General features: G+C 42.3%; 1 protein-coding gene and 1 pseudogene across 1 annotated transcript in view; both read right to left on the bottom strand.

Moving 5' to 3' along the window:
- The window catches only part of LOC113907884 (protoheme IX farnesyltransferase, mitochondrial), a 126,846-nt gene that overhangs the window by 61,673 nt on the left and 40,498 nt on the right, over window positions 1-24,675 (bottom strand). The window lies entirely within an intron of this gene.
- LOC113939816 lies at window positions 8,203-14,500 on the bottom strand (annotated as a pseudogene).

The raw sequence follows: 24,675 nt of genomic DNA, 5'->3' as shown, positions 1-24,675 counted from the left end.
ACGGAAAATGAAACTCAAACAAAAGCCAATTTAAGTACTTTGACACAGATATAAAGAATAAAAAGGCACATACTGAAAAGGAAAAGTCTAGTTACTAGGAAATCATAAACAACCCGCTTGTTCATCACTTAATCATTTAATCCCCCAACTTCTTTTAGTCAGAAGATCCTCTAAATGAAAAGGACTCTGTCAAAGAGCTACTGGCCGCGGTTTCAGTCTCCTTCCTAATTACTTTCCACGCCTGATGAATGTCAGTATTGCAATATACACACCAACATTCTTCAGGACACTGGGTTGGTCAGTTTCATAATACTCCCATGCACGTGAGTTTCATAATACTCCCATGCACGTGCTGGTCTTACTTGGTAATAATACGGGCTGTGGTATCGTCATTGAAGAGGAAAACTCTGCTTTATACTATTTCCTAGTGATACTGCTTTCCAAATGATTTCCAGTAGGATATTTGAAATGGGATGTTTTGTCTGTCTTGTTGGCTCCATCCAGTACAGTCCACGGTATAACCCAATCATTTGGTCACAAACGCTTATTTAAAACTGCTTCATCGTGCAAAGCCGGGGCCAGAACAAATCCCCTCACAGGGGACTCACCTTCCTCCCTGAAAATAAGTTGAGAATTGGAACCTCCCCCTTCCTACTCCCCTGGCTTTTGCTACGGGGTTCTGCCGTGTCGTCAGTAGTTTTAACATCTCTCTAGTGTCCCAGGACAGGGCAAGAGTCAAAGAGGCAGAAGCTCCCTGCTGTGTAAGACTCAAGCCAGGGAACACAGGGGAAACACAAGCCAAGGGAGGAGCATTTTGTGCTTCTGCAAATTGTTTCATAGGCTCCAGAACAGAATGATCATACCTGCCTCTCAAAGTTGTTGTGGGAACTGTGGAGGTAAAGCATCAGTGTCTGGCACATACTAAGTGCTCAATGAAGGACTGCTGCTATTACCAGCCTGCATTTCCTTCAATAGCATTTTAGTTGAGACCCACCTATTCTCATGGAACATTTTCAATCCTTCAGCCTCGCGGGCTTATGAATAAATTATCCTTAAATAGTATTTCACCACTTACATAATGTTTTCACGTGTATTATTTCACTTGAAAGTGCCTTTTCATAGACATATTTTTATATAACCTTCAGGTAGAATGAGATGGGTAGGTTTGTGCCCCTTTTTGTTTCTCTGTATCATACCCTGTTTGGTTGCTTCTAGGTTTTCCCTTGGGCTGAGGTTTAATTGCGTAAAACTGAGGTCCTTTTTGCTAAAAAGACTGTCGGTGTAATCTTTTTAACCACAACATGTAAGTGATACAGAGCAGGGGCAATTCAAAATATTTAGCAACTAGTATAGCAAGGGCATGGGACGAATCCAAAGGGAGAGTGGCCCCCTGCTATCGCCACTCCTCTGGAGTCCGGGAGTCCTAGAAAGGGGGGAAAGGAGGCAGCCTAGGGGTAGGAGCTATTTATCAACCCTATCTGAACAATGAGCAATGGCTGAATATCAGCCTTGCACATACGTTTTTGCCCCTGTGTTTAAATGGGACTATTCCACAGTACCAGAGGGATGTTAGAATGGGTTCTGAGAACTCATTGTCCTCATCTCATATACAGTCTTCAACGTCTGTATGTTCCTCCTTGTACGTTATGCATTTTAAGTACACCTAAAGTGGTCTTCTGTGATACGAGTTCTAACTTTTGTACATCGGCTAACAAATAATAAATCTGAGCTATTACAGAGCTTGTCACATTTGAGTTTGGTAGTATTGCTTCTTTGGTCTCGATGATAGGACTGGTGAAATTATTTAAATATTTTATGGAGTCTTCTCTCATATCTGCAAAATGAGTACAAGATGAAAATCTAAAAGCACTGGTACCAGTGATCAGAGAAACTGCAAAGGAAAACCCGTGCCTAGAGCCTGCAATCTTCAGTTTTTAGTTATTGGATTAAGCTGGGGGGTGGTCTATTCCGTTGTGAAGGAAACATCCAAAACTGTGAAGTGCTGGGAAAATCCCAGCAATAGCACCCTGACTATTGCGTTTAATTACGGAACTGTAATTAAGACTTTAATGATAACCTTAAGTTTGATGGGAGCTTTCAGAAACCCATCTTACAACAGGCAAAGTCATCTGTTTATTCGTCATTTAATATATAAAACTTGGGTTTTCTTGGGCTTTAGGCAAGTTTCATGCTTTGTTTTCCAATTACAAAATCAGAGAAAATGGAAAAATAAAGAAAAAAAGAAAAGAAAAACCATAGTACTGCTACTCATATATAAAGAGTTAATGTAGTTTTATCTCCACCTCCATATGGACTGTTTTGTAATATGCTCTTTCGCTTAGCAATATACAGTGAACGTCATTGGTGTTCAAATATATATACACAGATAGACCTACCTCATCACCTGTAATGGCTACAGAGTCATTCTTTCCATGGACACGTCTTTAGATTTCTGTAAGCAGCTTTGTGGTTATTCCTCTAAATTACAGCAACTAATCGGACTTTCTCTTCAATAAATTGCCATTTTTAAGATGCTTACAAACCAATGACCAGTTGGCCATTCATTTAAATGACTTGAATATATCTGAACAACACGTCACAAGGGAAATCCCAATAGTTCATTTATTTGACAAGAAGGTTATTAAGCATCTGTGGTGTGCCACTGGGCATACAGTGGGGAGCGAAGTTCCTGATCTTAGGAAGAAGCTACCATTTAAGGAGGCACAACCACAGACCATCCACTCTGTGAGGGCTCAGAATAAAACCCTGGAAGAGTCCTCAAGGCTCTGGGAAGGTTCCTGGAAGGTCTTAGGTTTGGGGAGATGATGGGAGAGATGGGCGACAGGACAACAAGGCAGGAAAAAACACAGCAAAGGAGGGAGGGAAAACAAACAAAGATGAAGACAATGAGGAAGAGGGCCATGAAGATGGGACGTGGCAAACAGAGGAGTGACCAGAGACGCAATGGCCAGGAAGACAGACAGTGACAACAGAAGATGGCAAGACCAAAGTTTTAAAAATTACAGACTTAATTCTCAGAAACAAGTTCTGGAGGGTAGATGTCAGAGGCCCCAGTTTCTGTGTGAAAAAGCTGAGAGTCAACAAGATTAAGCAGTTACGTAAACCATGCACCTGTAGTTAGTAAGCGGGGCTAGAATTTGAGTTCAGGCCTGTTCCACTCCCATACCTGTGACCTGAACCAGTACATTCCCATATAGATTCTCATCTATTACAAATAACTTACAGGTTCCTGAGGATGTTTAATTGCCTACGAAGCTCCATTTACAGAGGCAGTGATTGGGCTTCGAATCCCCCAATCATTGACAGACAGGGCTCAGATTTTATCTTAAAGAGGTATAATCACACAACAATAATATATCTAGCGCCTTGACTTGTAAAAATATTTTACAAATACGGGAGCAGTGTCTTCCTAGGAAGAGTGGAATGATTCTGAAGGAGGCAGAATACATTCACCCCCCTGGGGTACTTATTTTTTCAGCGTAATTTAACTGGGGACTAAAAACCTCCCATTTACATCCGAAAGATTTTCCTCCCTTGACTTGTGTTGAAACTCCAGGCGGCTGACTTCAGCACATCCCCTGTGTTCTCCTGGGCGGCAGGAGCCACGAGAAGACACTAGGGCCCACAGGTATACACACCTGGGATTAAGGAGTATCACAAGCTAATTTATCTGGGTTTCTTCATATGTGACTGTGGAACTTCCTAGACCTGCTGACACACAGGCTGAAAAAGGAGAAGCAGGCTTGCAATCTTGATTTTTCAATAAACAGAAACAAAACCGTATTTGGCCGTGTTTTCACCTAGTCTTTCCTGTCCTCTTGCTATCAGAGCTCTGCAAAAGGTGACTTTTCTATAGGTGTGCTTTTCAAGGTAAAGAGGTCTGTTTTGCTGGAGCACAACCCTCTTTGCATGTTTTGCTAACGGGACATGTAGCCAACAGGGCGTAATTAGAGTGCAATGAAGAAAATCATTGCGAGGCGATTGTGGAGTTTTCTCAAGAGGCCTTAAAGAAACAGAGGAAAAGCAAACAAAAACTACAGAAGGTCAAACGAGCTTGTTTACCCATATAAGACAAAGTAAAAATAGCTCTACTCACATCAGCACTAAGCACTAAGAATAAGATCCCAGTAAAGATTATAAAAGAGGTAAATGCCACAGGAAGTTTTAAGCTGATTCAGACAGTATGTGTATAACCAGAAATCAAACAATAGAATTCAGGTAGGAGAAACTGAGAGCCTGAGTAAATAGTTCTGCATGGCAAGGGGCTCATCAGCTGAGGAAAGGTTCCATTATTTACACACGGCCGTAACAATATACAAGTACTGTTTCATCAAAGGGAAGAAATTTCATTTCTGCAAACTAAAATTTAAGCATAATGTCCCTAGCAAGAGCTTACATCCGAAGAAAAAGATTTATTTTCACTAATGCAAAACAGGTGTTTAAAAAAAATAAATGGAGAAATACAGATTTTAGAAGGGTACCTTGAGATACGCTCTTCTTAAAGTAAAATGCTTTTGTTTAGATTTTGTGTGCTTGCTGTAACTCAGTCCAGCTGTACAATCATAAATCCCCCCATAATGTACTTAACTTCCCTCTCTCAAAGCACCCTGTTCCCCTCCACCAATACCCTTTTATTTAATTATCTAAATATTTGAGCTGAAAGCATTTTTACAAGAATCCATGCATGCAAAACAATTAGGGAATCCCTACAATATGCACACTCTATTAGAAGGATTCTGGATAATGTGTGTCCTAAGTCACCCAATTTTGATGGTTTTTAGCGACCAAAAGAATATTTGAGAGAGAGTATACTTCTGAAATATAAAATAGAAGAACAAGAAACAGGTATTATAATCGAGTCGTAACTGAAAACAAAAATGCGTATCTGATATTTAGCACTTTTTATTAAGGACTACAGGGATAGCTTTTGTCAAGTAAACACTGTTTCCTTCCGATGTTCAAAGCTGACATTTTTATCTCATAAGTATATAACTGAAAACATAAATAACAGCTGAAAATGCAAATGCTCAAAACTGCTGAGTTAAAATAGATAAAATGACATAATTCCCTAATCCTTTTGAGTTTTAAATTCTACGTAGGAGCAGAAGATAGCTTGTTTTCCTATCTTTGCTTTTTACTAAGAATTCCATTGAGTGAAATTTGCTTATTAAATTATTAGAGGTACCAAAAAGAGTAAAATTAAACATAAAATGTCTACACTGAAAAAAAAAGATAAATCAGATTTATATACAGCATCTGCAACAAATTTGAGGTACTGGTAGGCCTTCAAGGTTCCATGCTGTAATTTAAAAACCACACATGCACGCACACACACACATATACAGAGTTAAAGATTCAAATTACTATTAAAAATGTACCTTTTGAAAAAATTAAAAACACTTCTGAAGGTGGTACTAACTTTGATGTGGCCATGTTACCAGAATGTTTTGGTACTTGAGGGCAAAATAATAACTTAGTAGCGTGTAATTAGTAGAAGAACATCTAAGCATGCAAAAAAAAATTATTTTTAAATACAGAATGACAGAGTAACAATATTAACATTTTTAATTTAAGCATAGGGCAAAATGTACAAATTCTCTGGGCAGCACATTCACATATGTACATAAAATTTTTATTTACTAGAACTCTCTAGCTCAATATCCTTTCTTCGTTTTTGACCTACATGACTCGAACGAGTAGAATGCATTTACTGCATTTAAAGTTTTGTAAGTGATCTTAAAACTTCCTATAGGTAGAGAAAATTTAAACTGACTTCATCTTATTTTCACTTATAAACTTTAAGACTTTACATCAGAATATATCTTGCCAGTTCTTCTTTGCCAGCGCTACATAAATATTTGAGAAAACCGAGGTACGAATAATAAATAGTGAGATATGCTTACTATTATGGCTGAGCTGTTGGCAACCCCATCAGAATGTCTCAGTGCCCTAACCTGACTTAGTGGGAGCACCAGGAAAGTGGATACAGGAAAAATACTCTTCAAAAAATAATCTATTCAAAAACATCAAATTAAAAAGAAAAAAGCATACCTCTACAGTAGAGAAGTTGGTTTAGTGAAGAAAGCAAATAGCTTAAATTTACACATTGCTCCATACTGAGTTAAAACTAACTCTCTTAAAAAGAGCCAAAGCTAATTCAAAAGTTTTACCACAGTCTTGGTCAAATTAAGCTATTTTCTTTCAAGATTATATTTCAAAGATTTAAATATGAAGCCTGGGACTCTTGGTCCTTTGCACCAAATCTATGATTCTATTATCTAAGGAAACATGAATTATAGTTATTAACAATTTATTTTTCTATAAAGTTAAAAAACTTTAATCAGAGAGATCAGAGACCAAATCAATATGATTTACCATATTTCAATAATGCTCACACTGATTAATACTTAAATAGTTCCTCGTAATTTTTAAGCACTAATAAAACATTACACACCTATATATATATATATATACACACACACACATATATATGTAGGGTTTTAATACTGCAGGAGCGTGAGAGAATTAAATAAAACACCAAATTACTAAAGGCACATGACCAAGTTATAAGTTATCCCCATCACATGCCCCCACCCGGCTGACACCCCCCCACCTCCTCCCCAAACACACTCATATCAATGAGCTTAACAAAAACATTTTCATCAAAATAACTAATAAGAAAAACAGAACAGTGACCACTGTCGCCATTAAACACAGTTCAATCAGATGGCTTGAAAACTGTATATATGGGAAAGTAAGAATCCCATTATTAAAATTTCAACACATCTATACGAAGTCTGAAAGCTTCGGAGAAAAGTTAGTTTTCGGTTGTTAATTAGCAGTGGCAACGGGAGCTTTCTTAAAGCTGAATTTATTTTTAAAGTGTGCATTCTACATCTTTAAAACCGAGAAGAGGATTATAGAAATCAGAAACTTTTAAAAGTGTGTTTGAATGCAGTAATTCAAGAGTTTATACCAAACCTTTTATTCTATGGCTTGACTAAAGGAATTTAAATTAGGGAGACCCAAACGGCTTCAGTTTAAATGGATATTGATGGAGAAGTAAACATTTGGGTACATTTTAAAATAAAGATGAAATGGTAAAGTGCCTTCAAGCTAAACATATTTAAAATAATAAATAGCAGGTAATGAAAGATGGATCCTTATAAGGAATGGGGGAAAAAAAATCCCGGCAATGAATCAACACAAGGACCCTTATTAATCGTGGTGTTTTGTTGGAAGCATTTTTCTAATTGACACTGAATTAGCATTTACTATCCCAGAGAGAGTTCTCTGTGGCAAACACTTTAATGGGGGTTGTCTGATGGCTTTGGCGCGTATTAGAGGTGTAACAAAACAGATTTAGTGAGCACGGTTAGCTGCGGCCATGCAAAAGCAGCACCACCAAAGAGCCCTCCTCCTCACCCACAGAACAGGCTCTGCGTGAAGTTCTTGCCCTTGACTAATATATTAGGTCCTCTAAAACAATACATTAATTATGCATTCACCGTGAGTTCAGACACTGTGCTTAATGTGATTAGTGCTGCCGTCTACCCTACTTAAGTACTGACATGTATTTTAAAGACTGAAAGTGAACTAACTGGATGCCTTCTACTACCCAGAACATTAGCTGTGAAGTCTTCTCAGGGATCTTAGATACAAAAAGGTGAATACACATAGGCCTCAACCACTCATACTTGTAGGAGTCCTGGTTCAGTTCTTTAAACCCACGGGCATCTCCCTTTGTAATCCGTATCCAAATTTATTTGCCTCTCAAAAGAGCTGCATTTCATCCGCTGGCTCTGAATACTGGCCTCTGAGTATGTTTTAAATTTTACAATGTGGTTTTCGGGATTCAAGTAAAAATTTATTTTTCAACAGCCCCAGTGTTTCCCTCTCAGTGGCAGGGAAGGCCCTTGATACTGCATGAGGCTACTTCAGTGAAGAGCAAATTTCACACTGCAAACGTTACAAACGTTACAAACCTCAACTTCCTTTCTAGACTGTTGCAGGACTCCGTAACATTTTTATTAATAAGATGACAATGGTGGGCAAGAAGGCCATGCTGTCCCTTCCTGTCAGCTGTGGGACTGCAGCCTTCTAATTCAGAGCCTCCATGAAATGTTCCAACTGGAGGTGACAGGGTAAAAACATTCCTGTAGTTATTTTACCAACGCGCGTTCATCGGTGACAACCTGTGTAAACACATTTAAAGACGAAGTTCACATTTCATTGTTCACATTTCGGGGGGAGGAACCCAAGCGGCATCTCATAAATCAATTTGTCACCTGCTCTTACTGGCCATTCTCTATCTCAAACTGAAGTGAAAACACACAATGCAAGAGGAAAAAGAAGATTTAAATAATTTTACACAAAAAGGAACGTTTCTAAAATTGCAGGATATGTGTTTCAAGCTTAATTTATAAAATGATGGTGACTCGCCACGGAACGAATGATACCCAACACTTGCCTCGGATTCGCATAGCATGAAAACACCTAACCCCCACCATCCCTCCTTAGGGTGGGAACGAAGACTTTCACATTTCGACAGGTCAAGAAACCAAAGTGCAGGGGGAAAGCTGAGGAAGCTGAGGAGGGCTCTCTGCACTGGACCACCGAGGGCAAGAACATGACAGGTCATTTTTTCCCTCTTTATGTAATTCCCACAAGTAATCACCTAACAACCGGGTGTTATGAAATGAATACACCATCTTAATTATCAAGAGGCCCATTAACAAATTACATGTGCACATGAACTGTGAGAACAAATCCACACCAACAAAGAACAGCAGGACTAGCCACAGCACACCCGAGCTCTAATATTTGAACAGAATAAGAAAAATAACCAACTTCGAATTGTCCTGCGGAAATTTTACTTTAACCTCTGAATTCCATGTTAATGGAAATCAGGAAAAATCCAGAATGGGGCTTCTTGTCAACTATTCTTAGGATAGGGCTCTACTTCGCGGCAACTATCCCCCACCTCTCTGTCCTGGGAGAAATGACAACGATGGGTCATGAACCCTAAATATAGCTCTAAAGCGTGCATTCACAATTCACAAAGTTTAGACAAAGCAGATCTTGCCAGCACCAGAAAAGAGCTGCGTGCGTCTAACAGAGTGGTCATCCTGCAATATTGGATGCAACAGCTAACCTATTTATAGCTGGGCTGAGCAGAAAGTTAAGAGGCAGGTACCTGATTTATTCTTTAGAGACCCACTGTCAAGCCACGGGAGTGAGAAATGTGAAACTAACCACCATGCAATCAACTGTAACTGTTGTAAACATTTTATCTGCTTTTAAGTAACAAGAGGCAAGCTTAGTTTCACAGCTGGGTACTACTAATAGGGAACACTGAGGAAAGGGAAAAGTACTTGATCCTGGATGCAAACATGTCTCTGTCTGAACATCATATGGTTTGACTTAAAACGGACTGATTAAAGATACTTAAACTACTCTTGCACATAAATTGCGCACACCTGTTGTTCTTATATTGGTCATATTGGCAGCCCCTCCACGCCCCTGTGAGCCTGAGAACACTGTCCGTGGACAGAGAGCCGCTTCGCGGTTGCCTCACACGGGAGGAGCCGGGATTTATTAATCAATTTCACAGTTTCTTCGGGGAACATTATTTACATTAAAATGTAATACCAAATAGACCACAGAAATAACATTTATGTTCTCCATTTAATGCCTTCCATTATAAACTGCCTTCCTAATTTTATGATTTGTGTAATTTTTTTTCTTTTTAATCAGACAAATTAGTTTCATGTGTTTCCATCATGCTCCAGGCTACTTTATCCACAACTGGGGGGAAATCTGGAATTCTTAGAGAAAGTTTTAATTTTCACAACTATTGCCTACGTGAGTCCATTCTAGTCATATAATCTCAAGAAAAGTATTCAGTTAATGCTGCTGAGAAGAGATTTATGATCTGGAGATCCAGATTCATTACCGCAGACTCTGAATCTACAGCTTAAAGAGAAATTCTGGGAATCACTTCCCCAGATCAGAAGTCTACTGCGTGAGCCGACAGAAGAACCAGTAGGTTCAGTGATAGAAGAAACGGATTCTGAGTTTGAGCTTTGGTACAAGACAAGGCCTCTGAGCCTGTTTCCTACTGTGCTCACTTGGTGACCCCATGTACCTCAAAGATCTGCCACAGGAAATAGCTCTGTAAACTGTGAAGTGCTTGGAAATGCAAGGCATTACAGTACGAGTCTCACTCCTCCGCTTCTCTCCACACCCTCTAAGATGTCCTTTGGTTCTACTACTGAATGGACGTGGCTTCAGCTCTCAAGCCCTTTCTCTTTTTCTTTTTTCTATTTATTTCAAGATTTTATTTCTTTATTTGAGAGGGGGAGAGAGCGAGAGAGCGAGCGAGCACGAATCTGGGGGAGGGGCAAAGGGAGAGAGAGAGGCAGGCTCCCCACTGAGCAGGGAGCCCGATGTGAGGCTCGATCCCAGGACCCCGGAAGCATGAACTGAGCCGAAAGCAAACGCTTAACCAACTGAGCCACCCAGGCGCCCCTCTCAAGCCCTTTTTCAACCAGGTCCACTCCACATAGAGGCAACTCCCCCAGAGGCAAAATCATGAAAGATATTAATTTAACATGGTTTCCTGAAGCAACGGTATTTTGGCCAATGGATCAGTCCAGTACCAATGTCCAGTACCTTGGCTTTTGGGATGACTAAGGAACGGGGCAGTATATCTTACGGCAATGAGCAGGCCGAGTCTCTCCAGGATCACAGCGCCATTCACCACCTGGCAGGACCTCTTTCAGTTGGTCAAGGGCATTTTTCTTCCTCAATCTCAACACAGTCACTGCCACCCACCAAGACTTCAGTCAGCCTGGCACCTAGGAAAATCTCGGGCTACTGCGAGTAGCTAGAACACAGAGGCACGACAAGCCTTAAAGCATCAAGCAGAAAACGTCACAGGAACAGGTGAAATCCAAAAATCTGATGGCAAAAGGAAGGGAAGAATCGGAATAGACACTGTGAGTGAAGGTTTGGTCAAACAAGGTTAGACATCAGGGGGTTACGTCGGAGGCCAGACACAAAGAGCTCAAGAGTCATATAAAAACTGGAATGACTTCTAGCTCTGCCATTTGCCCAAATGATCTTAGGCAAAGCACTTAACTTCTCTGGGCATCCTTCTCCTTCATGGTCAAGTTGTGAAACCAACGCCTAGGAAGATAAAATCAGATGACGTATGTAAAGTGCCTTGTGACCTAAAGCGATGCTCTCTATTATCATCATCAAATGATTATGGTTATTTACAGAGTGGCTGAGCCAGAAGCAGGGGAATCAGTGAGTTGCCCAAGGCACAAACCTGGAGGGCTTACCTGCGGTGAGCAGAGCCAAAAGGGAAGTTCAAAGCATAACCCACTTGACTAGGAACCAGAAGATAAAGGAGACTGGGAGGAGAGAGGACCACCTGGCCAGTGTGCAGACGCAGAGCCCCGGGGACTCCTTGATGAAGGCACAGAGCGCTAATGCTGTTCCAGCAGAAGCAGGAACCGACCCAATGGAACCAATCTAGTCACAGATCAGATAGAAGGTGGAGGCAGATTATCAGGCACATACGTGACAGAAAAGGGTCATGTGTGGACTGGAAAAGGGAGCAGCTCTCTGTTTACAACTCTGATAATGGTAAGATTTCGACTCTGGTGAGATCAGGTTTCACACGCTTCAAGGATGTACAGAAAGACACACAGGAGTTTCCTCTTGCAAGAGACAGACCGCTGACCATCTCACCCAATCCTTCAGCAAATTGGACAAGTGTCAATAAAAAAAACGTCTAAGGGAGAAAAATCACCCCAAAGGAAAGACTGGAAGCAACAGGTTGGGTTTATTCTCCATGGATACCGCCACTGTCATCTGACCAGCAACTAAAGAAAGTTCCTGGTCCCACCACTACCAACGCAGAGCTTAAAGTAAGAGTAAGAATCTCTAAGAAATGATCATTAGCCAAGTTTGTTTTACTTGTAATACACCCAAATTTTAACATTTTTGAAATTTCTAGGTAGCAACAAGTTCGAGAATTAATTAATGGAATAAGCGAGAACTAGAAATTTAAATAGAAAGTTTGGCATTTCTAAAAAAAAAAATTTTTTTTTTTCAGTTTCATGAAAAACCACTGCTAATACCTCTTCACAAAAGTCCCGGAGAAATACTTTCTCTCACCAGTCTTATTTATAATTGTATCAAATTTACTTGATTTTCACTCCTTAAAAAAAAAAACTTTACCAAAGAAACCACGATAAACTACAAAAAGTAGGCTAGCGTGGATTCGGAAAGACCACAGATGGCAGGTTGTATTTTGGTTTCACTGGGTGACAGTGACTGGTCAGAGCAGAGGTGTTTGCACCCTGACGTGTTCTCGAAGAAGAGGACACGGATCACAGAATGCAGGCTACCACCCAGGCCAACGTGTGCATCTGCATAGTAATAAAGTCAGAGCTCAAAGTCAATTAACTTTCTCAGAAGGAAGGCCCCCTTTTTCCCCTGAAATTCATTTCCTCTTCCTTACTATCACCATCATTTCTGCGTTTCCACTGCCTGCACTTACAGGGGCTGTGGTAATCATACCCTCCAGGGTCAACGTGTCTCCAAGCTTTTCCTGTGTCAATGGCTCTTTATTTCCTCCTGAATTAAATCTGACCTCCTACCAGGCAATTTTGATACTCAACAATATGGCTCCAGTCTTATGGCCATTTACTTCCTTTCTGCAACCCGACATTCTAGGTCCTTCCATACCATACACATGCATGTTTGCATATGTGCTTTCTAGCGCCCGTTTGGGCTCAGGGTATTTCTTCTGACCGAAACCATCTGATCATCTTCAAAATCAATGCACCCTCTCCTTTGGAAGCCTGCCCTAACTCTTTCCACCGTGAGAGAGAGAATCTTTCTTCTATGATATCCTACATCGCTTCATTTCCCTTATGTACTTTCTATGCTCAACTGCAGTTACCTGTGTATACAGCTCACATCCCACTAGGTTGCAAGAGTAGAAATAATGTTCTATTTACCTGTCTCCAATAACAGCACATGATACAGGCAGATACTACTATACTGTCTCCATTTTACAGATGAAGAAACCAAAACAAAGAAAGGTTAACTAATTTGCCCCATGTCACACACCTCCACTCACAGCTGTGGTCTTAACCATCATGCTATCTAGCTTCTCTATCAGGACACTGCAACTGTTGGAACTCATGATTATTTTCACTTTCATGTTGATTATTGGGCTGCTTAAAGCCGAAGTGGCTAAGCTGGGTCCACTATAGCAACGGGGCAGGGTACTGAGATATGAACCCCTAACCGTTAACCTTGCTTCTGGCTTAAGTTTCGCAATTTATTATTTTTTCCTCGTCATGGTTCTTAGAAAGTATCTGGGAATAAATATATGTAATTTTTTTAATGGATGTCATATTCATTCCTGTTGATAACAGAATTCAGATCATAAAGCACGAAATCAAAGGTGAGATGAAGTGCAACCGGCTGAGGCAGGCACAATATAAAAAGGGAGCTGGAAGACACAAACGAATAATTTTAAAACTATCATTACAGAACTAAAATTGGCACTAGAAACATTAAAGAACGAAATCCACTGTGAAGGAAATCAGTCATCGGCAGAGTGAGTGTGACACCACGCGCAGAATCCAGAAAGACAGAGGAAAAGGAAACACGACCAACACCTGAACGGGAAGACGGAGTGTTACAGAGATCTTGATTCTCCGCATCCTAACTTCTGTACTGCGGGCAATCTAAGCTTAATAGATATGAAGCCATCAGCTGGAGAGACCCAGCCTGGACAAGCCTGGGGACGCGATTCCAGAGGGCATGGTTTTCACTCATCATTTCCCTGTGAAGTGTCCCACACTCGCCACCTGTCACCTCTTTTTATTTTTTTATTTTCTGATGGTCACACATCTGCCTGTATCGTGAGCAGCAGGTGGGACACTTCCAGCAGTGGGTCAAGAAATTAATTTACAGGGCGCCTGGGTGGCTCAGTTGGTTGGGCGACTGCCTTCGGCTCAGGTCATGGTCCTGGAGTCCCAGGATCGAGTCCCGCATCGGGCTCCCTGCTCGGCGGGGAGTCTGCTTCTCCCTCTGACCCTCTTCCCTCTCGTGCTCTCTGTCTCTCATTCTCTCTCTCTCAAATAAATAAATAAAATCTTTAAAAAAAAAAAGAAATTAATTTACAAAAGCAGGGATTCGGGGAAGCTGCCTGGTCAGAGCCCTCGGGAGCTCACGCACAGATGCCAACACAGAGGAGCAGGAAGGGAACTCCTGTAGGTATCTCCCGAGGGGCCTCTGTAGTTACCCCGAGTGTACCTGGTGGAGGTCACCTCATACACGCAGAACCAGGTGGCGAAGAACATGCCAGTGGCCAACAGCACCACGGTCAATGGGGGAAGACAGCGGGGTTCACTGGGCTGGTGTACCTGCTTGTGACCTCGAGCTCCATTTGGCGGAGGACAGGGTCATCTACCACCCCGCCACGGGGATAACACACCGGCCACTGCATCACCCTCTACTTCTCTTTCCAACCTGGCTTCCCATGGTTACTGTCCTGCACCACTCCTTCAAGTGCCATTCACTCTGACCCCACGTGAACGACATCTTCTGGAATTCTGCCCCACTGTGGGCCCGTGGCCTCCGCATCCAACGCACTACCGAAACAGCTCTTCCTAAGGATCACCAATGATCTCCTCATCACCATCTCCAAGAGACTTTCTTTTTTTTTTTTTTTTTTAAAGACTTTTTATTTATTTATTTGAGAGAGAGCACGAGAGGGAAGAGGGTCAGAGGGAGAAGCAGACTCCCCGCTGAGCGGGGAGCCCGATGTGGGACTCGATCCCGGGACTCCAGGATCATGACCTGACCTGAAGGCAGTCGCTTAACCAACTGAGCCACCCAGGCGCCCTCCAAGAGACTTTCTTAGTCTCCAGCCCACTAACCTCCGGCAGCACTCTATACAACTGTCCACCGCCCCCTCTGCTTCTGTGGTACCCTGGCTTTCTTCCTAAGTGTCCTTTGCAAGGTTATTCTCTTCCACGTGCCACGAAATAGGGTGGCTCCTCAGGGCTGGGACGGAGCCCGCTGACCTCCCTCATGTCCGCAGCTACAATGACCACCTCTATGCAGGTGACTCTCAAATTTCCAACTGCAACACATTTTCTGTTCTGACTTCCAGACCCTAAATATCCATCTGTCTACTTGACATTTCCTCTTGGCTACACTGAAGGCACCTCAAACTCAACATTTCCAGACTGGACTCAACAGTCCTTCCAGCAAATCTAGATCCTCTCTGAGTAGTGAAAGGTGGTATCACCACCCACTTGATTTTACAAGCTACACTCCAGAAGTCATGCTTGACAACTTCTCTCCCCTTTTTCTCCACTGCTTATCAGTCTGTAAGGACTATTCATTTACTCTCTTAAAAATCTCTCAAATTTGCCCCCTCTAGCACCACCCTGGTGTAAGCTATCACCACCTCTTGCCTAGAGTGTGGCAAAGCCTCCTGGCTGTTCTGTGTCCATTCTGGCTCAAATAACAAATTCAATCAGGTTATCTCTCACCGCTAACGCATGACAATGGCTTCCAAATGCTCTTCCAAAAAAGAAAAAAAAAAAAAACCTAACATAGCCCCTAAGACCATACACCACACAGTCTGATCTCTGTCCTCTTACGCAGCCTCATTTCCCTCCGTGTCCCTGTCCCTGTCCCTGTGCATTCACGGTGCTCTCAGTATTCTAAACCACACTCCCTTCTGCCCTGGGGCCTGTGCACGTTATTCACTCTGCCTAGAACCTTGTTCCTCCCAATTTGCCTGGTAAACTCAACTCATCTGTAGGATCTCAGCTCCAGCATCATTTCCATCACTTTTACCAACTCAAATAGTACCAGCAGTATCTCTCATTTGCAGCACTCACTAAAGCATCTTCTAATTTTCAAACAGTACTTGCGATTATTTAATTTCTGTCCGCCTCCTTACTCCCCACGAGGCATTAGGTCCACTGAGAGGAAAGATCGTGTCTGTTTCTTGCTTACCGCTGTGAATGCTGTTGCCTAGTGACTGGTAATATATAATAGGTGCTCAGCTGAAGACAAAATAGTAGAACATGAGTTGAATACATGAGCCAACTGCCTCACTAAAGCAAACATTACAGACTTCTACAAAATATGGGAAGTGGGACTGGGAGATAAAACACTTCAGGGCAGACGAACAGACTCGACCATCAAGGTAGGTGGGAGAAATGTATGCACTGTGGCAAACCACAGGAGCGGAGAGGAGGATTGGAGCATCAAGCCCTGTAGCCTCAAGTAAATACTGCACCATCTGCAGGGGTGGAAAGGCCCACCCCTGAATACGCCTGAGGTCAAGGCTGAATAAACAGGAGAACAAAAACAGTAGGACTGACAGACGTCCCAACAGAAAAGGTGGGAAGCAGCAGAATGTAAGGTCAAAAACAAATCCTACTAGGAACAAAAAAAAAAGTAAATTCTGGAAAGCATTTGTTTTTTACTCTCATGGCCATAAAAGAAGGACCAAAGGAAGATATGACCACATACTTGTATGGGAGAAAAAAAGCTGCCTGAGCACAGGCAGGTATAAAAAGAAAATGGTTGACAAATGAAACTATTTTAAATAAACTAAAAATTTAAGAGCTGACTAAGAAAGCTGTGGAATGCTCTCAAAAAAAAGGAAAGATATAAGCTCTAAATTTTAGCAATTGCATTTTACTAAAACATATAGCGTGAGCCAACAGGACAAAATTGGCATATTTGATTCTTACATGTGCTTTTCTCCCTTATATTTTAACGTTTCTGAAACTGGAATTCATCTTCAGATTGATTAGGAGATCTAATGCTGTTCAGTGTTCTATTAGGACCTTCCTGTCCTTGAGTGATAACAAATCTTAAAATCTAAAGAAATTAAGACTAAAATCTAAGAAACGCTCTTGGATAAGAAATAGTGCAAAGATACCTCTGAAACAAATAATACATTAAATGTTAAAAAAAAAGAAAAAGAAGAAGATAGCAGGAAGGAAAAAATGAAGGGGGGGAAATTGGAGGAGGAGATGAACCATGAGAGACGATGGACTCTGAAAAACAAACTGAGGGTTCTAGAGGGGAGGGGGGCGGGGGGATGGGTTAGCCTGGTGACGGGTATTAAAGAGGGCACGTTCTGCGTGGAGCACCGGGTGTTATACGCAAACAACGAATCATGGAACACTACATCAAAAACTAATGATGTAATGTATGGTGATTAATGTAACATAATAAATAAAATAAACAAATAAACAAATAAAATAAAATAAAATAAATTAAAAAAATAAAATAATTGCAATAAAAAAAAGAAATAGTGCAAAGATGTATACTTTCCTCAAATAATTTAGTGATACAACGTAGTTCTAATTAAAATCCCAATTTTTCTTTTTAAGGACTTCAAAACAATGATTCAATCTGAAACAATTAACTAATGAGAAGCACCACAGAAGTCTTGAAAAAGAAACGCACTGCAGGAAGCCTCGCTCTCCCAGCCTTGCTCTCCCAGATATTCAAGTGTAGAGTAGAGATACACTACTTAACAGGGTGTGGTTCTGGAAACAGACATCAATCCAGAGTATATAGGAATGTAGCTCTTACAAGAGTGGCATTTCTTCCTAGGATAAGAAGCTGACAATTTAAAACCAAAGCAAGTTAAGTCCATACCCCAAAACGTATTTTTGAAAAGAATCCACACATTAAGATCTAAGGTCTTTCTAATTATTCTTCTCAAGGAAGAAGCCATCATAAAATGACAGTTTTGAATATTTAAAAATGTAAGGCTTGAATATACAGGCTTGAACAACACAGTGGGGAGGGGTGCTGACCTCCAGCACAGCCAAAAATCCACCTTCAACTTGACTCCCCAGAAGCTTAACTATGGACCAGAAGCCAACTTCTTCACGACATCAATAGTAGATGAACACATTCTGTATGTGGTATGTATTACGAATTGTATTCTTCTTCTCACGACTTAAAAAAACAAAATGAGTTGCTAGTGTGAAGAAACAGAATCGGGGGCTGGGTGGCACAGTGTTCACATGGGCCTGGAGGGTTTCAGCAGAGGGGGGATGTGATCCCACTTATGTTTTAGAACATACCCTGAATGTTGTGCTGAGAACCAACTGGAGAAGGCCAAGGCAGAAGGAGCCACACCAGTTAGGTGGTTATTACAATAACCCAGGTAAGGGGGACGCCTGGGTGGCTCAGTTGGTTAAGCATCTGCCTTCAGCTCAGGTCATGGTCCCAGGGTCCTGGGATCGAGTCCCGCATCGGGCTCCCTGCTCAGTGGGGAGTCTGCTTCTCCCTCTGCTTGGCGCTCCCCCTGCTTGTGCTCTCTCTCTAAAATAAATAAATAAAATCCTTAAAAAAAAAAAAAAAATAACCCAGGCGAGGGACAATAGTCCTGGCAATGTGAAGATTATAAGAATTGGCTGGAAAGTTCAAACATCCTTCAGCCACTCCCCACAACCCCTGCGGGGTGTGTGTGTGTGTGTGTGTGTGTGTGTGTGTGTGTGTGTGTGTGTGTGTGTGTGTGTGTGTGTGTAAAGTTCAAACATCCTCCAGCCACTCCCCACAACCCCTGCGGGTGTGTGTGTGTGTGTGTGTGTGTGTGTGTGTGTGTGTGTGTAAAGTTCAAACATCCTTCAGCCACTCCCCACAACCCCTGCGGGGTGTGTGTGTGTGTGTGTGTGTGTGTGTGTGTGTGTGTGTGTGTGTGTGTGTGTAAAGTTCAAACATCCTCCAGCCACTCCCCACAACCCCTGCGGGTGTGTGTGTGTGTGTGTGTGTGTGTGTGTGTGTGTGTGCCGTCACCATAATTTCCTGGAGGACTGAACGTGGGGTCTGAAAGAACATTGGGGATCACGAAAGACTCCAAAATCTCTGACCTGCAGCCATCACATAGGATTGGTTAACAGGAGCTGAGAGGCAGTCCGAGCAGGTTCGAGGTAAAAGATCGGGAGTTTGGTTTCAGAAGTTACATTTCATTTTATGTTGCATTAATCACCATACATTACATCATTAGTTTTGAATGTAGTGTTCCATGATTGTTTGCTCCATGCAGTACGTGCCCTCCTTAAACCCATCACCAGGCTAACCCATCCCCCCACCCCCTCCCCTCTAGAACCCTCAGTTTGTTTTTCAGAGTCCATCGTCTCTCATGGTTCGTCTCCCGCTCCGATTCCCCCCCCTTCATTCTTCCCCTCCAACTATCTTTTTTTTTTTAAACATAGATTGCATTGTTTGTTTCAGAGGTACAGGTCTGACAGGAGAGGTGGGTGGGGGATGGGTGAAAAAGGTGAAGGGGATTAAAAGAACACCGATGGTGATGGCGGTGAGCACAGAGTCATGGACACAACGGCTCAATCATTAGATTGCACACCTGACACTAAAATAACAGTTTGTTACCTATACAGGAATAAAAAAGTTAAGGAAAAAAAAAAGAAGTTACATCTCAGTTACCCTGCAGAAATCCAAGTGGAGCCACTGGGTAGATAGTAGGATATATGGAGAGTCCGGGTTTCTATATCTCCCACCTAAGTTCTCTGTAATGAAGTTTCTTTCTTTTTTATTTTTTTTAAAAGATTTTATTTATTCATTTGACAGAGAGAGGGAGCACAAGCAGGAGGAGCTGCGGAGGGAGAGGGAGAAGCGGACTCTGAGCTGAGCAGGGAGCCCATGTGGGACTCAATCCCAGGACCCTGGGATCATGACCTGAGCCGAAGGCAGTCGCTTAACGACTGAGCCACCCGGGCGTCCCTGTAATGAAGTCTCTGACAAGGAAATGTATCACTGGCCTGTGTTTTCACTATTTGTCATAATTAACAGAGAACACATAACTCATAACAGTTATCTCCAAATCACTTTGGAAGACCAATTAATGAAGAATAATTTTTAAAAACCTTCAAATGACAAAGGAGATGAAATAAATACACAATTTTGTTTAGTATCGTGTGAAAGAACCTACTTTGCCGTCGTAGATAACTTTTACGCTTTTACGTCATTCACTTTAGCTGAATTATTTCTGCTTGCTTAGCATTACCCAATTTTAATTTCACTTGTTTCATTACGATCTCAATGCTAATCTTTTCAAAAATGACTAATAAATTTCCCAGAAAATTTGCACAAACAATGGATTATCTTCCTCTTTACCTTGTAAAATGTAATTTCATTTTTAAATAATGGCTTCCATGAAGTTAGAATAACAAAGGAACAATGTTTATTTAGGCTCTTTTAACCCGGGAACATAGGTTCTCATTTGCTGACTCATTTTCCCATTCATTTATTCAACAGCCATTCACCAAGTGCCAGGGAGTTAGGTAAATAAAATATGTCCTTTTAGCCAAAGAGGGGCTCAGAGGCCAGTGGACCCTGCAGATCTGTAAAAACATAATGTGCTATTTAATAAATGTTGCAACAGGGAAACAGACGAGGAACTCTGAGATCAGAGTAGAATGTGTCAAAACCCAGAAAAGGTTAAGCCTGGTGTAACACACAAATTTATGGAAAACAAGTGCTAAACAAATATTGGTTTAAGTGACCTTAGTGCAGAAGGTTAAATATAACTCACAAGGGAATGTTTTTGTGCTATACCACTTACTGATCTAATAACCAAACTTAAAGAGTTTCCATCTTAGGTGTTTTCTACCGAACAGCTAACAATTACACATGACTGTAGTTCTACCAAATGACTGAACAGTATCCCTCAGACACCTAAGCGTGGCCAATTGAACAAGGAGGCCATTACACCGAGGTGGTTCTAACACCTTAGCAGCTAGGACAGAAGCAAACCAAAACCTGAGCCTGAAACGCCTCAAGGTTAAGAAAGAAAAACCCAAGGGCAACCAATCACAAACAGCCAACTTTCCCAAATAAGGCAACCGCTTAAGCTACAGCCAATCAAATAATTTCCCAAATAATTTCCCTGCTTTGCTTCCCCGTCTCTTTCCTGGCTCCTGGCTCCTGTCCGTAGTACGCTCCTAATCACTTCTGGTTTGGTGCTGCCCGATTCAAATCTATTGTTGCTCAAACACACTCTTCAAGATTTTAAGATGCCTCAGTTTATCTTTTTGCACCTCGTTTATAGAGCAGTGGAGCGTCAATGTCACCTGCTGGCAGCTTGAGATACTTTGTAGTAAAACATCAACGGCCTATTCAGGAATATTTCTTTGATCAACGAATTATTAAAAATGAATGCTGAATTCGTTACTATTACATTCCCCTATGCCGACATTTAGAAAGCAAATTAAGAATTCTACGGTCAATTACGATTTAGATTTCAACATACGGAAATGATAAAAGTAAGGGTGAAAAGCAGGATGACAATGAAAATAAGGGTGACGTGTTTGAATTGATTGGATTTTCTCTCGCAAAAAAGAGCAGTGAGTGAAAATTGGCTGTCTAATTCAAGTTGATTTTCTGTTGCTGTTGTTAAAGTTCACGTGAATTTTTTAAAACGATGCCTGGAAAATAATAAAAATACTTAGGATATCGCACTTAACGTGTGTGTAGGCATTTGCGGGGGAAGAAATGGGCTAATGAGGGGCAGGATGATTAAGAAATGTGGATGACTATTCAAATACTTAAGCCGAGAAATGTATGGATATGGAATGGCATGAAATGTAAATGAACTTTAGGATCTGGTCTCTTAATTTGACAGCTATTTGACAACTGCGGGATGGAAAGCTGACCTCAGACAACTGCAAATAAATGAGAGACGATTAAGCCAAAGAATTTCACATGGAATGATACAATATACATTGTAGTAACTCCTCACAGGGGAATAGATAAATGCAGGCTGGGATTTTTATTGTCTTTGAAGGTACTGATACTCAATGGACTTAAATTTCACAAAGAGCTATGTGTTACTCTATTACGATTAATGGCACTTTCTGAAACATAACGCGCCAGCGGTGGAGAAATAATTGTAAACACATTTGAAATTTCCAGGTGTTTCTTGAAGTAATTTTTATTTGACCCTCCTCGCCTTTACCTTTTGGATGCTAAAGCTTTACCATCCCCCCCTTTTTTAATTTAAAAATAATGAGCTCCTCCATGGTACAGCTGGAGAAGCCACACAGGGCCAAGAAAGCTAGCAGTTTAATCCAAAGTACATTTCAGCACCAGGGCTTGATTCTAAGGAAGCTACTGAGATAGTCTGTGCCTCACTCTTCTCGGTGTGGTAAAAATGAGAGAAAACCACATTTCACTATTTAATCATTAAGAATTCTATTTTCAGAAGGTAGATCTTTCTTCTTTAAAAAAAAAAAAAACTTTGGTAAATGATGATAAATTATATATCCTATTTCGAAGGCCAGAACTGGAATGTGTGTGTGTGTGTGTGTGTGTGTGTTTGGCGGGGGTGGTGGAGGGGGTCTTCCAGGCAAATTTTGTTGTTGTTGTTGAGCCAACATTTAACACTTAAAACTCAGGAAATTTCACATGAAAATCCAAGTGTCCAGCTTGTACTGAAGAAGTCGAGGTTCTAGCACAAGTAAAACACGTAATGAAGAGAGCCGAGAGCCTGTGTCTCTGAAAATGGAAAAAGTCACTGAGGGTGACTAAGATGAGTTCCTTGTGACCAGGGAATAGCTTTAAAAAAAAACAAATCTCATTTCCAAGGCTTGCCCATAACCATCTTCCAGCAACACTGCTCCCTACAAACACAATTACAGTCCTAGAAAGTCAAGAGTCTGGGGGGGGGGGGGTGGGAGGGAGCGTGGGATGGCTAGATCCGCGCCCAGGGAGTCCCTGCCCCACCGCAGGGAGCCAGCAGTAGGAAGCACAAAGTGAGTCACGAGGGCCAAGCGCAGGTCTCCCGGTCGGCCTCCCACCTGGCATCAATCCAGCGACGCTTCCCCGCGGGAGAGGTCAGGCGTCCCCTGTGTGCCAGAACACACCCCCCGCCACGGCTGTAATCACACAGTAGGCATCTGTGTGAGTTTTTGACTGATGCCTATTTCTCCCACCAAACAACGGGCAACAGTCATGACTCACGTGTTCATCCATTCACACGCTGAGCTCCTACTGTACCCCAGACAATTTTCTAGGCACTGGGGAACGAACGAAGGATAAAACCAGGGCTCTGCTCTCGTGGTGCTGACATTCTAGGAAACAGACAACAACCAGAAAGAATACGCCAGAGGAGAGGGGCAGGAGGGCAGGGGGAAGGCGCAGGCAGAGGGCACAGGGACTGGCAAGACTGCGGCGGAGAGTGCTCGACGTCTGGGGGCTGGCAAGGGAGCAGCCGGCTGGTGTGGGGAGGGCAGGGTGCCAGAGGGAGAAGAATGGAGGCCGAGGCCAGAGCACCCACAAGTAAGGATGCAGGTTTTACTCTAGGCTGACCCATTCGCACTCCTGTGCCACAACCTTCGTTCCATTTGTCCAGTATCTTAATTTTCCCATCACAGAAAACACCACAGATTTTAACACCACTGCGGCTCCACGGGTCCTGTCCTCTCAACTGTCCCTAAGTCTGCACCGCTCCCCTCCTCGCGCCCACTCGTTCACTCTCCTCTGTCTGCCGACCAGCAGCTTCATGCCAGCCCTTCACACGCTTGTTGTCTCCATCCCCTGCCAAAATCTCCTGGGAGCCACTGAGGACTCGCTTCATCTCCCCCTGGATATACCGGGAGAGAGAACAGCAAACCCGGAACCCACCCCCCAAATCCAAGCTGAATTATCATTTCCTTGCCAAGACTCATTCCTTCTTCCGGATCCCCTGCCTCATGGGATGGCCCTCCACCCATGTCCGAAATCGCCTCCACCTGTCTTTTCCTCACTAGGATGGACATCCAATTACTGACTGGGCCCTTTCAACTCCGAGTGTCTCCTGATGATGCCCTTCAGGCTCTCAGGATCTTACCCACTTTGTTATCTGGATCGGTCTGTCCTCCAGCTTTGGCTCACGGAATGGCTAAACCAACTTTTAGAGAAAGCAAATCTCCCACCTCCCTTCCTCATTCAATAAATGTTTATAAATAAATAGTAATAATAATTAACATTAATTGCATGCTTACTAAGTACCAGGCCCTTCTCTAAGAACTAAACGTATCATTTCATTTTCTCACCAACCTCATCTGTCAGGCCAGAATATGCTGACTGTCCAAAGTCACAGGGCGAATAAGGGGCGGACACGGATCCTGCCCCGAGGCTGTCCTTGACCTCCGGTCCTTACTGGCCTCCGAGCAACTCCCTGGAGCAACTCCCTGGCGCCAGGCCCTGATGTGTGGATAAACAAATAGGGTCCCTGCCCTCGCTGAGCTTACAGTCGATCACCTGAATGTCTACTTAAAATCATGCAAAGCACTACAAAGGAAAGCTGCACGGTGTGGCGCAGGAGGAAGAGAGGACAGGCTGGAGGGTCAGGAAGTCTGTGCAGACCCTGATATGGCTGCACTGTCTGCTTTTACTTTCCACATAGTCCTGTCCCCCGCTTGATACTTTCTTGTTAATATATTTATTGTGCAATTCTTTTTTTTTTTTAAGATCTATTTATTTATTTAACAGAGTGAGAGAGTGAGAGAGCATAAGCAGGGGTTGCTGCAGGCAGAGGGAGCAGCAGACTCCCCGCTGAGCAGGGAGCCTGAC

This window comes from Zalophus californianus, chromosome 16 (assembly GCF_009762305.2).
Source record: "Zalophus californianus isolate mZalCal1 chromosome 16, mZalCal1.pri.v2, whole genome shotgun sequence".
Lineage (NCBI taxonomy): Eukaryota > Metazoa > Chordata > Mammalia > Carnivora > Otariidae > Zalophus > Zalophus californianus.
The sequence above is the reverse complement of the archived record's forward strand: the minus strand, read 5'-3'. Positions and strand labels throughout refer to the sequence as shown.